Here is a 14224-nt window from a genome sequence, read left to right as displayed (position 1 = left end):
GCTGTTTTACTAAGGGACTTGAGCATCCATGGATTGTGATATTGACAGAGTTGCTGAAAACAATTCTCCATAGATACTGAGGGATATTTTAATACAAACCCCTTAAGCTAAGAATAAAAGTGTCATCAGATTTAACAATTGATATTCATGACTCAACCTTGAATTTTTTAACGTCCCCCCAAAAATAGACACCCTTCTTTACCACTTTATTTATTCAAAGCAAGTTTTGAATTTAGAAGAAAATTGCTTATGAAAATCATAATATAATAGCCTTATGAAAATTATGGCAATTCAATATTTCTGTTTACATAAATTAATCACTGTAAGCTTATTAATTTTTTGGGTCTGTTGGTTTTAGAGATATAAATAGCTCAGTATATTTCAGTTGGTTGTGACTGGCACTTTTACTTTATCATCTTTCACCTTTAGCAAATGTTATTAATGAAATTTCTTTAGCACGTTTTAATAATGAACAAAATGAAAAAATCTTTTAATTTGTGCTTTTGCTGGTAATTGATGTTTCAGTTGATTGGAAGATAGGTGGTCTCAGTAACTCTCTTTTCTTCTTAGAGATATTTTCTCCTAACAAGATTTTAGAGGTGTCTTCCGGTATCTTTCAGGCTAAGCTAAATCCTGGTTGATATTTTATAGCCAATACTAAAAGAACTCATATTTAAAAATGTGTACAAGAAAATGTGTGCACTGATAATGTTGAGTTAAACTGAGTCAAGTACTGTTTGCACTTTCATTGAAGAAGTGGTTCTTTTCACTTCTGATTCCCCATGTTCATGTTATGTATTTGATTTTCTGTGTGTCTGATTTTGGTGTATATTTTCTTTTGCAGCTTGATTTCACAATTAATTATATTAAAGCATAACCTGACAAGAATTTTAGATTTTAAAGATTGTTGGCTGGGCTGAGAAGGTGTTCCAATTATAGAGTGCTTTCTTAGCGTACATGAGGTGCTGGGTTCAATCCCCAGAACTACCAAAACAATCCATCTGTTGACTGATTTAAATGTTTACTTCAGAACTCTGAGCAGCAATCTAATAGACTAACAATCCAACTAGAGAAAGTTGCCATAAGAACCCATGCGGAGGGTCACTCATTTAAACCTTGCAGTGTGCACTTGTTATTAAACTATTGAAGACAGATTTAAAGTTAGGTAGTTAGTGTAGTTAGGCAAATGGAGTCTAATAAAGAAAATGGAGTCCTGAGTCCAGGGAAACTAGAACAACACCTGGGAAATTGAAATGTTAATGTCCCTAAGGCCCTAGGCCATGCTAAAGGACTGTTAATGAAGCAGCTCCCAGTAAAACTGCCAGATGCTAATCAAACCACCCCAGACCCTTCCTGCCCAGAAGGCTCCTCCTGGTCCCATTGTTTCCAGCCTTTTGGCCTTCCCGCCCACATCCCCCATCACTTTGCAAGATAGAGGGAAATAAAGGACAGGAACTCGAAGAACAAAAGAAGATCTTAGATACAAAAGAGAGAAGACTTCCCCTTTCCACAATTCCCCTTTCAGGTCCCCTTCTTCCTGGTGGTGGGGGTGTCTTTTCTGCTATCCTTTAATAAAACCTTCCACTTTCCACTCTACTGCCTTGGCAAGCTTCTCTGGTGTTATACTTCAGCATTCCAGGAAGCAAGGACTCCTCACGGTAAACGCCAGTAACACTATCTTCACAAAGTAGGGCCACCTTTACCTGAGTATCACTCTGGGTCACAAAGATCATACATACTAGATCACACTCTTCTTTGTGAAATGTTGTGAAAGGCTAGACAGAATTCTGAGTGTAACCCATAGAGAGTATCCCAGTGAATAACTTGTTTCTCAAAGGGTGAGTTTTCCCTAATTTGCCCTAAACAAAATTAAATGTTTAATTTTAGGATAACCGTAAATACACATACAGTTTTAAGAAACAATATAGAGATCTCAAGTTACCTTTACCTAATTTCCTTCAATGGGAACAACTTACAACGTATAATAAAATATCCTAGCCAGGATATTGACACTGATAATGTCAAGACTAGAACATTTCCAACATGACAAAGATGCCTCCTGTTGATCTTTTATAGCCTTTTATGGTTATGCCACTTATCTCCTGCTGCAACTACTGTTTACCATTTCTGTAACTTTTCCATTTTAAGAAATAGATATGTATATTTATATATTAAATAAAATGTATATATTAATGTGTATGTGTGCACATATATGTATGTATACACATATGAGAAGTAGTCTTTGGGGCTGGATTTTTCCACTTAGCATAATAATCTAGAGATTCATGCAAATTATTATGTTATCAATAGTTCATTCCTTTTTATTGCTGATGATTATCTTGCAGTATGTATGTACCATATTTTTTAAAAAGTTTGCCTGTAGAAGAACATATGGGCTACTTTCAGTTTTTAGTTCTTCCAAGTAAAGTTCTGTAAAGGTTTGTGTACAACTTTTTGTACCAACATAAAATTTCATTGCTCTGGGATAAATGCCTAGGAATGTAATTATTGGGTCATACGACAGTTGTATGTTTAACTAACTAGCTGTTTTCTAACAAATTGTTAACTAACAAGTTGTTTTCCAGAGCAACTGTGTCATTTTTCTCACCAGTGAATACATGAGAAATTCATTTTTTTTGTATTCCTGTAAACATTTGACATTACTATTTTTTGTTCACTATGATTTAATATTAAATGTCCATTTTGTAGTAATAAGTACAATACTTTGTATAAAATATCATGACAAAATTTCCAAACTATCATTTTTCTATAATTAAAAATTTTATTGAAATAAAATTTTCACAAGCAGTTGTGAAAGATAGATCTGAATGTATTCCACCTATTAAAAGCTGTAATTTAATATCACAATTCAGATATATTTTCATTTTAAAATTGTTATACAATGTAATTAATATGTAAATTTTGAGATTGACTTAAATAAAAGGACTCTCACAGAGAAAAGATTTTAATTTTGATAACATCAAATTTACCAATTTTTCTGTTTAAGCATCATGCTTGCATTTAACATTCACAGGTTAAAGAACATATAGGCTGATTCTGAGTTTTGGCTATTTCTCTCAGTCTAACTAAAAGTTTGTTGATTTTATTGATCTTTAATTTTTTAATTTGTTAAAAGTCTAAACATTTTTTTCAGTACTACAGACCAACTCAGGGTCATTCTACCACTGGGCTACTGATAGATCCAACCTGATCTTTTATTAAAATTGGGAGTCATCTCGTCACAAAGCCATGAAAAGATAATTTCGGCTTTACTATAAATTACTGCAAATTCTGAACCTGCTTGGAATGCCTGCCCATGCCTTGAACTCACCCATGCCTGGCTTTCTGACCAGATAGCAGCCCTCTCTGAAACTTTAGTGACGCCTCACAAATCTTGGCCTTTCCTGGCCAGACAACGACCCTCTCTGAGGCTCTAATGGTCCTCATAAATTCTGATGTTGGGGCCAGCAAAAAAAAAAACAAAAAAACTGTAAACTACCATTAGTGTGATGCTTGTCAGAATTCTGTTATCTGTAACCCCCCTTTTGTGTAACTTTCTGGGCTATAAAGCTGGGCTGCAGGAAAGATGGGGTGCTGTCTTGTTCCTGCTGTTTTGGGAGGGAGAGGCAGCCCGGTCGGTCGAAATAATAAGCTTGCTTTAATTTGATTTTAATTGGAGTCAGTGGTCTTTTCTTGCATCCTGGTCTAACACTACACCCCAAAAACTTTAAAAAAAATATATTTTTGTTTGTTCTTTTTAGTTATACATGACAGTAGAATATATTTGACATATCATGCATACATGGAGTATAACTTCCCATTTTTCTGATTGTACATGATATGGAGTTACATTGGTCATGTATTCATATAAGAACATAGGAGATTAATGTCCAATTCATTTTATTGTCTTTCCTATTCCCATCCAAACCTTTTTAAAATTTATTTCTTTAGTTTTAAGACATGGTCTCACTAAATTGCCCAGGCTGGTCTCCAACTTGCAATCCTCCTGCCTCAGTTTCACAAGTAACTGGGATTACAGGTGTTCAACACCACATCCATGTTGACCTTTCATTTCTGACCACAGTCTGATAATCTTTTTCCATTTAGAGAATCAGGGATTAACTAGCAAATTAGTACCCTGAATATATCCTAGTGGAACAGTATTGACTGGATGTCAGTCAATGGAAAGGATCCTCTCTCTGAATCTGTCTCAAGGAGGGTCCAAAGAAAAGAGGTTTACTACTGGCCATAGTCACAATTGACCATTACTTATCCACCAATTTGTGATAGTCCTGATTTGACCAAATATTAGTCAGGCTTTACTCTACTTTATAGGCCTCTGAAACTTTGGCTTGTCCAAAGGACTGGGCAAACACTAGGTGTAGTACTGGTCAATCACAGTAGAAACATTTCCTAACAGAGCAAGAGACTAACAGAGCAAGCAATAAAAGAAAAACAGACACATTAAACGTTATTAAAAATTTTTTAATTGTGTTTCAAAGGACAAAAGACAGTGAACATACATCTTATAAAATGTGAGGAAATATTTGCAAATCATGAATCTAAAAAGAAATTTTTGCCTATACACCATTATACTTTATATATTCTTTAGATAAAAGTTTCTTGCCAGATTTATGATAAAAGTTCTTTAAACATTTACAAATAAAAACAAAAAGAAAAATAACCAAATTTAAATGATTGAGAATTTTTTTTTGGGGGGGGGCTATTGTAAACGGGGTAGTTTTCCTCATTTCCCTTTCAGAGGATTTAAATAAAATACTTGGAAATCAATCTAACAAAAGAGGTGAAAGACCTCTACAAGGAAAACTGTAGAATGCTAAAGAAAGAAATTAAAGAATATTTTAGAAGATGGAAATATCTCTCTTGTTCTTGGATAGGCAGAATTAATATTGTCAAAATGACTATACTACCAAAAGCACTATACAGATTTGATGCAATTCCAATTAAAATCCCAATGACATTCCTCATAGCAATAAAAAAATAGTCATGAAATTCATCTGGAAAAATAAGAGACCCAGACTAGCTAAAGCAATTCTTAGCAGGAAGAGTAAAGAAGTGACATCACTATACCAGACCTTAAACTATACTACAGTGCAATAGTAACAAAAACAGCATGGTATTGGCATCAAAATAGACTGGTAGACCAATGGTACAGAATAGAGGACACAGAAACTAACCCACATAATTATAGTTATCTTATATCACACAAAGGTGCCAAAAACATACATTAAAGAAAAGATAGCCTCTTCAATAAATGGTGCTGGGAAAACTGGAAATTCATATGCAACAAAATGAAATTAAACCCCCTATCTCTCACCATGCACAAAACTCAACTCAAAGTGGTTCAAGGACGTAGGAATGAGGCCAGAGACACTGCACCCATTAAAAGAAAAAGTAGGCCCCAATCTCCATCATGTCATATTAGGCCCCAGTTTCCTTAATAAGACTCCTATAGCACAAAAATATCAAGAATCAATAAATGGGATGGATTAAAACTAAAACGCTTCTTCTCAGCAAAAGAAACAATCAATGATATGAAGAGAGAGCCTACAGAGTGGGAGCAAATTTTTACCACTCTTGAATCAGATAGAGCACTAATCTCTAGGGTATATAAAGAACTCAAAAAGCTAAACAGTCCCCCACCCCAAAATAACCAAATCAATAAATGGTTCAAGGAATTGAACAGACACCTCTCATAATATTATATATAATCAATTAACAAATATATAAAAAAAAAATAGTTCAACACCTCTAACAATCAGAGAAATGCAAATGAATTCTCTAAGATTTCATCTCACTCCAGTCTGAATGGCAGCTACTAAGAAAACAAACAACAATAAGTGTTGGCAAGGATGTGGGGGGAAAGGCACATTCATCATTGCTGGTAGGACTGCAAATTGGTGCAGCCAATCTGAAAAGCAGTATGTAATTCCTTAGAAAACTGGGAATGGAACCACCATTTGACTCAGCTATCCCACTCCTTGGTCTATACCCAAAGAACTTAAAAGAAGCATACTACAGGGACAGAGCCACAGCAATGTTTATAGCAGCACAATTCACAATAACTAAACTCTGGAACCAACCTAGATGCCTTTCAAATAGATGAATGGGTAAAGATAATGTGGCATATATACATAACGGAATATTATTCAGCAATAAAAGAGAATGAAAACATGACATTTGCAGGTAAATGGATGAAGTTGGAGAAGATAATGCTAAGTGAAGTTAGCCAATCCCCAGAAAACAAATGCCGAATGTTTTCTCTGATATAAGGAGGCTGACTCATAGTGGGGAGGGGGAGTATGGGAGGATTAGAGGAACTCTAGGGCAAAGGAGTGGGATGGGAAGGGATGGGGCATGAGAGTAAAAAAGATGTTGGGGGCTAGGGATGTGGCTCAAGCTGTAGCGCGCTCGCCTAGCGTGCTTGCGGCCCGGGTTCGATCCTCAGCACCACATACAAATGAAGATGTTGTGTCTGCCGAGAACTAAGAAAAAATAAATAAATGTTAAAATTCTCTCTCTCTCTCTGTCCCTCTCTCTCTCTCTCTCTCTCTTAAAAAAAAAAAGATGTTGGAATAAGGTGGACATCATTACCCTAAGTACATGTATAAGACATAAATGGTGTGAATATACTTTGTATACAACCAGAGATATGAAAAATTGTACTCTATATGTGTAATAGGAATTGCAATACATTCTGCTGTCATATATAACAAATTAGAATAAAAACAGGATTAAAGAACTTAAATCAATATTTTTCTGAAGATGTACAAAAGACCAATAAACAAATGAAAGGTGCTCAAACTTACTAGTCATTAGTGAATGAAAGTTAACCACAATGTGATATCCTTTCTCACCCACTAGGATGGCTGCAATCAGACAAATGGAAAATAGCAAGTGTTGCTAGGATGTATCAGAATTGGAACACTCCTGTACTTCTTGATGGAAACACAAAATGGTCCAGCTACTTTGGAAAACAGTTTAGCAGTTCTAAAAATAGGTAAATAGTTAAATATAAGTTAACATAGTTAACATCAATTCTACATCTAAGTATACAGCCAAGAGAAATGTAAACATATATCTATATGGTTGTTCATAGAAGTATTGTGCATAAGAGTCAAAGAGGAGAAACCACCCAAATATTGATGGATAAATGAATAGCCAAAGTAAGGCATTTCTATCTAGTGGAATATAGGTTAGTCATAAAAAGGAAAAAGTAATGATACATGTTACAACTTCAATAGACCTTAAAAATATGCTAGTTTGAAAGAATCCATACAGATCAGGGACACATATTATACAACTCCTTTTATATGAAACACCCTGAAAAGACAAATCTATGGAGACAGAAAGCAGGTTAGTGTGTTTTAGGAGATGGAGGACTAGGCCAAGAATGTTTAAAGGACACAGCTGTTCTTCTGGGGTGATGAAAGGTTTTGAAACTAAGAGAGATCATTATAAAACATCTAATATGCTAAATGCCACTGAAATGTACACTTCAAAATGGTTGTCATATGAATTTTGCCTCAATAAAAATCATACATTAATTTTATAAATAAACGGACATTTATTAAGCATTTATTAAGTGTCAGAAATTGTACCAGGCTGTGTCAGGCTCTGTGGATAAGACAATGAATAAAAGGTACCACTTCATTGCATAAGACATGACAACAGCAGCATAAGAAAGAACACACAGAAAGAAGGTCTAAAACTGATAAAACTTGAAAATTTGATTCTAAGTAAAAGCAACAAAATAAAAATCCACATTATCCGAAACATCCCAAATAGGCAAACCCTTAGTAAGAGAAAATTGATTGTTGGATTCAGGATTTGGGGGAAAAGAAGAACAAGATAAGACTGTTGATGGGTAGGGGGTTAAAATATTCCGAAATTAGATGCACTTCTGTGTAAATATACCTACTGAATTGTACATTGTACATTAAGAGACAAATTTTCTTCAGATTTGTTTTTAATACATAATGGTACAAAATTATGGAACACAGTGTGATGTTTATATATATATATATATATATATATATATATATATATATATATAAATCATATATATATATGATTAAATCAAGCTAAAGCATATCCATCACCTCAAGCATTGTTTATTTGTGGTGAAACATCCAATTTTATCACTTCTAGTTCTTTAAATAAACAATACAGTTACTCTATTGTAATAGAATGCCAGAAGTTTTATTCCCATCTACTTGTAACTTTGTACTTGTTGACCAGTCTCTAGATCCTCCCACTCCCCCTACCCTCCCTGGGCTCTGCTAATCACTATTCTATTCACTACTTCTATGAGATCAACATTTTCAGATTCCATATATGAGTGAAATCATAGGGTTTCTGTGTCTGGCCTATTCACATAATATAATGTTCTCTAGTTTTAATCACATTGTGGAAAATGGCCAGATTTTATCTTTTTAAGTGGTGAATACTATTTCATCATATATAAGTACCACAGTTTCTGTATTCATTCTTCTGTTGATGGACACAGGATGATTTAATATCTTGGATACTGTAAATATTGCCCTAATAAACATGAGAGTGCAGATACCTCTTAAACATACTGATTTTGTTTCCTTTGGGTATTCTAGTGGTTCTGGTAGATCATTTGATAGTTCTATTAATTTTTTGAGGAAGATTTTTCATAATAGCTATTCCAATTAACATTCCAACCAACAACATATTAGTGTTACCTTCCCTCCATAATCCTTGATAGCACTTATCATTTTTGTCTTTTTAATAATTAGCCATTCTAACAGGAGTAAGGTGATATTTCATTGTGCTTTTGATTTGCATTTCCCTGATGACTAGTTGAGGTTGAGAAGTTTTCCATATACCTATTAGCTATTTGCCTGTCTTTTCTAACACTAGAATAATTTTAGTGTTAATTCAAGTAGAATGTATTGTTCAGGAAATCATGGAATTCTAAGAGTAAAGCCATGGTTATTTCAATATAATGTAATTTATTTTCATTTATGAAGTCACAGACACTATGAAATAAATGAGATTATTTACATAGTAATAACAATATCAATAATTATAATTATAGCTAGTATGATGTGAACTGGATACAATGGATATGTGGATACAATGTTTCAACTACAGATGTAATTATAATTCTCTAGTGGAGTCTATAATTATGATTAAATAAATGTCTGTCCATTCTATAATTTAGTCTAAACTTTCAAAGTGTTTTTATTATTGAGATTTTAAGACACTTATGCACAGAAGTTTAAAAATCACACCCAGAGGAGAAAAAGCACACTTGCATAATAGAAAATTTCAAAGACCATATGTTTAATAAATCAAATGAGGCAAAAAAAAAAAGAAATTAAACAAGAAAATTTGAAAGTAAGAAATTGGTGCTTGCTTCGGCAGCACATATGCTAAAATTGGAACGATACAGAGAAGATTACCAAGGCCCCTGCACAAGGATGACACGCAAATTCGTGAAGCATTCCATATTTTTTCAGCAAGACTGTTAAGAAACCATGAGCAGAACATCCAAGAAATATGGGATAACATAAAGAGACCAAACTTAAGAGTCATTGGGATACAGGAAGGTATAGTGGTCCAAACCAAAGGAATGAGCAATCTATTCAATGAAATAATACGAGAAAACTTCCCAGACTTGAAGAATGAGACAGAATCCCAAGTCCTAGAAGCCTACAGGAAGCCGAATGTGCAAAATCATAAGAGATCCACACCTAGACACATTATAATGAAGATGCCCAACATACAGAATAAGGAGAGAATTTTAAAAGCTACAAGAGAAAGGAAGCAGATTACATTTAGGGGTAAACCAATCAGGATAACAGCTGATCTCTCAACACAGACTCTGAAAACTAGAAGATCCTGGAATAACATATTTCAAACACTGAAAGAAAATGGGTTCCAACCAAGAATTGTGTATCCATCAAAATTAAGCTTCAAGATGGAAGATGAAATTAAAACCTTCCATGATAAACAAAAGTTAAAAGAATTTGCAGCTAGAAAACCATCTCTCCAAAAAATCCTCGGCAAAACATTACAGGAAGAGGAAATGGAAAATAACAATGAAAACCAACAATGGGAGGTAGGACAGTAAAGGGGGGAAATAATCAAAGAGGAAAACAAACCATGTTTAGTAACATAAATAAACAAATATGGCTGGAAGAACAACCCATATCTCAATAATAACCCTAAATGTTAATGGTTTAAACTCACCAATTAAGAGACACAGGCTAGTAGAATGGATCACAAAACATGACCCAACAATATGCTGCCTACAGGAGACGCATTTGATAGGAAAAGACATACATAGACTGAAGGTGAAAGGTTGGGAAAAATCATATCACTCATATGGACTATGGAAACAAGCAGGAGTGTCCATACTCATATCAAATAAAATAGATTTCAAGCCAAAGTTAATCAAAAGGGATAAAGAGGGACACTACATACTGCTCAAGGGAACCATACACCAACAAGACATAACAATCATAAATATATATGCCACAAACAATGGTGCAGCTATGTTCATCAAACAAACTCTTCTCAAGTTCAAGAGTCTAATAGACCACCATACAATAATCATGGGAGACTTCAACACACCTCTCTCACCACTGGACATATCTTCCAAACAAAAGTTGAATAAGGAAACTATAGAACTCAATAACACAATTAATAACCTAGACTTAATTGACATATATAGGATATACCACCCAACATCAAGCAGTCACACTTTTTTCTCAGCAGCACATGGATCCTTCTCAAAAATAGATCATATATTATGTCACAGGGCAACTCTTAGACAATATAAAGGAGTAGAGATAATACCATGCATCTTATCTGATCATAATGGAATGAAACTGAAAATCAATGATAAAAGAAGGAAGGGAAAATCATCCATCACTTGGAGAATGAACAATAGGTTACTGAATGATCAATGGGTTATAGAAGACATCAAGGAGGAAATTTAAAAATTCTTAGAGATAAATGAAAACACAGACACAACATATCGGAATCTATGGGACACAATGAAAGCAGTTCTAAGAGGAAAATTCATTGCTTGGAGTTCATTCCTTAAAAAAAGAAAAAACCAACAAATAAATGATCTCATACTTCATCTCAAAATCCTAGAAAAATAAGAGCAAAACAACAGCAAAAGAAGTAGAAGGCAAGAAATAATTAAAATCAGAGCTGAAATTAATGAAATCGAAACAAAAGAAACAATTGAAAAAATTGATAAAACTAAAAGTTGGTTCTTTGAAAAAATAAATAAGATCAACAGACCCTTAGCCACGCTAACGAAGAGAAGAACAGAGAGAACTCAAATTACTAGCATACAGGATGAAAAAGGCAATATCACAACAGACACTTCAGAAATACAGAAGATAATCAGAAATTATTTTGAATCCTTATACTCCAATAAAATAGAAGATAGTGAAGGCATCAATAAATTTCTTAAGTCATATGATCTGCCCAGATTGAGTCAGGAGGATATAGACAACCTAAACAGACCAATATCAATGGAGGAAATAGAAGAAACCATCAAAAGACTACCAACTAAGAAAAGCCCAGGACTGGATGAGTATACAGCAGAGTTTTACAAAACCTTTAAAGTGGAACTAATACCAATACTTTTCAATCTATTTCAGGAAATAGAAAAAGAGGGAGCACTTCCAAATTCATTCTACGAGGCCAACAACACCCTGATTCCTAAACCAGACAAAGACACTTCAAAGAAAGAAAACTACAGACCAATAACTCTAATGAACCTAGATGCAAAAATCCTCAATAAAATTCTGGCGATTCAGATACAAAAACATATCAAAAAAATTGTGCACCATGATCAAGTAGGATTCATCCCTGGGATGCAAGAATGGTTCAATATACGGAAATCAATAAATGTTGTTCACCACATCAATAGACTTAAAAATAAGAACCATATGATCATCTCGATAGATGTGGAAAAAGCATTCGACAAAGTACAGCATCCCTTTATGATCAAAACTCTAGAAAAACTAGGGATAACAGGAACATACCTCAACATTGTAAAAGCAATCTATGCTAAGCCTCAGGCTAGCATCATTCTGAATGGAGAAAAATTGAAGGCATTCCCTCTAAAATCTGGAACAAGACAGGAATGCCCTCTCTCACCAATTCTGTTCAACATAGTTCTCGAAACACTGGCCAGAGCAATTAGACAGACGAAATAAATTAAAGGCATAAAAATAGGAAAAGAAGAACTTAAATTATCACTATTTGCAGATGACATGATTCTATACCTAGCAGACCCAAAAGTGTCTTCAAAGAAACTATTAGAAACTATTAGAGCTAATAAATGAATTCAGCAAAGTGGCAGGATATAAAATCAACACGCATAAATCAAAGGCATTCCTGTATATCAGCAACAAATCCTCTGAAATGGAAATGAGGACAACCACTCCATTCACAGTATCCTCAAAAAAAAAAAAATAAAATGCTTGGGAATCAACCTAACAAAAGAGGTGAAAGACTTATACAATGAAAACTACAGAACCCTAAAGAGAGAAATTGAAGAAGATCTTAGAAGATGGAAAAATATACCCTGTTCATGGATAGGCAGAACTAACATCATCAAAATGGCAATATTACCAAAAGTTCTCTATAGGTTTAATGCAATGCCAATCAAAATCCCAATGGTATTTCTTGTAGAAATAGAGAAAGCAATCATGAAATTCATATGGAAAAATAAAAGACCCAGAATAGCAAAAACAATGCTAAGCAGGAAGTGTGAATCAGGTGGTATAGTGATACCAGACTTCAAACTATACTACAGAGCAATAATAACAAAAACAGCATGGTGCTGGTACCAAAACTGGCAGGTGGACCAATGGTACAGAATAGAGGACACAGAAACCAACCCACAAAACTACAACTTTCTTATATTTGATAAAGGGGCTAAAAGCATGCAATGGAGGAAGGATAGCATCTTCAACAAATGGTGCTGGGAAAACTGGAAATCCATATGCAACAAAATGAGTCTGAATCCCTTTCTCTCACCATGCACAAAAGTTAACTCAAAATGGATCAAGGAGCTTGATATCAAATCAGAGACACGGCATCTGATAGAAGAAAAAGTTGGCTATGACCTACATACTGTGGGGTCGGGCTCCAACTTCCTCAATAGGACACCCATAGCACAAGAGTTAATATCTAGAATCAACAAATGGGACTTACTCAAACTAAAAAGTTTTTCTCAGCAAAAGAAACAATAAGAGAGGTAAATAGGGAGCCTACATCCTGGGAACAAATCTTTACTCCTCATACTTCAGATAGAGCCCTAATATCCAGAGTATACAAAGAACTCAAAAAATTAGACAATAAGATAACAAATAACCCAATCAACAAATGGGCCAAGGACCTGAACAGACACTTCTCAGAGGAGGACATACAATCAATCAACAAGTACATGGAAAAATGCTCACCATCTCTAGCACTCAGAGAAATGCAAATCAAAACCACCCTAAGATACCATCTCACTCCAGTAAGATTGGCAGCCATTATGAAGTCAAACAACAACAAGTGCTGGCGAGGATGTGGGGAAAAGTCTACAATTGTACATTGTTGGTGGGACTGCAAATTGGTGCAGCCAATTTGGAAAGGAGTATGGAGATTTCTTGGAAAGCTGGGAATGGAGCCACCATTTGACCCAGCTGTTCCCCTTCTCGGTCTATTCCCTAAAGACCTAATAAGAGCATGCTACAGGGACACTGCTACATCGATGTTCATAGCAGCACAATTCACAATAGGTAGACTGTGGAAGCAACCTAGATGCCCTTCAATAGACGAATGGATAAAAAAAAATGTGGCATTTATACACAATGGAGTATTACTCTGCATTAAAAAATGACAAAATTATAGAATTTGGAGGGAAATGGATGGCATTAGAGCAGATTATGCTAAGTGAAGCTAGTCAATCTTTAAAAAACAAATACCAAATGACTCCTTTGATATAAGGGGTGTAAACAAGGACAGGGTAGGGACGAAGAGCTTGAGAAGAATATTTACAGTAAACAGGGATGAGAGGTGGGAGGGAAAGGGAGTGAGAAGGGAAATTGCATGGAAATGGAAGGCGATCCTCAGGGTTATACAAAATGTCATATAAGAGGTAAGGAGGGGTAAGTCAAGAGAATACAAATGGAAGACATGATTTACAGTAGAA

The 14224-nt window shown here is 34.7% G+C and overlaps 1 non-coding gene across 1 annotated transcript; it reads left to right on the top strand.

The window, feature by feature from the left end:
- The first annotated feature begins 9401 nt into the window (after nucleotides 1-9401).
- LOC113190347 (U6 spliceosomal RNA) lies at nucleotides 9402-9508 on the top strand. Its single transcript, XR_003301770.2, has one exon. It is a non-coding gene; the product is annotated as a U6 spliceosomal RNA (small nuclear RNA).
- Nucleotides 9509-14224: the final 4716 nt, after the last annotated feature.

The sequence above is a fragment of the Urocitellus parryii genome, chromosome 5 (genome assembly GCF_045843805.1).
Source record: "Urocitellus parryii isolate mUroPar1 chromosome 5, mUroPar1.hap1, whole genome shotgun sequence".
Lineage (NCBI taxonomy): Eukaryota > Metazoa > Chordata > Mammalia > Rodentia > Sciuridae > Urocitellus > Urocitellus parryii.
Note: the sequence above shows the minus strand (reverse complement) of the source record. Positions and strands in the feature narration are given on the sequence as shown.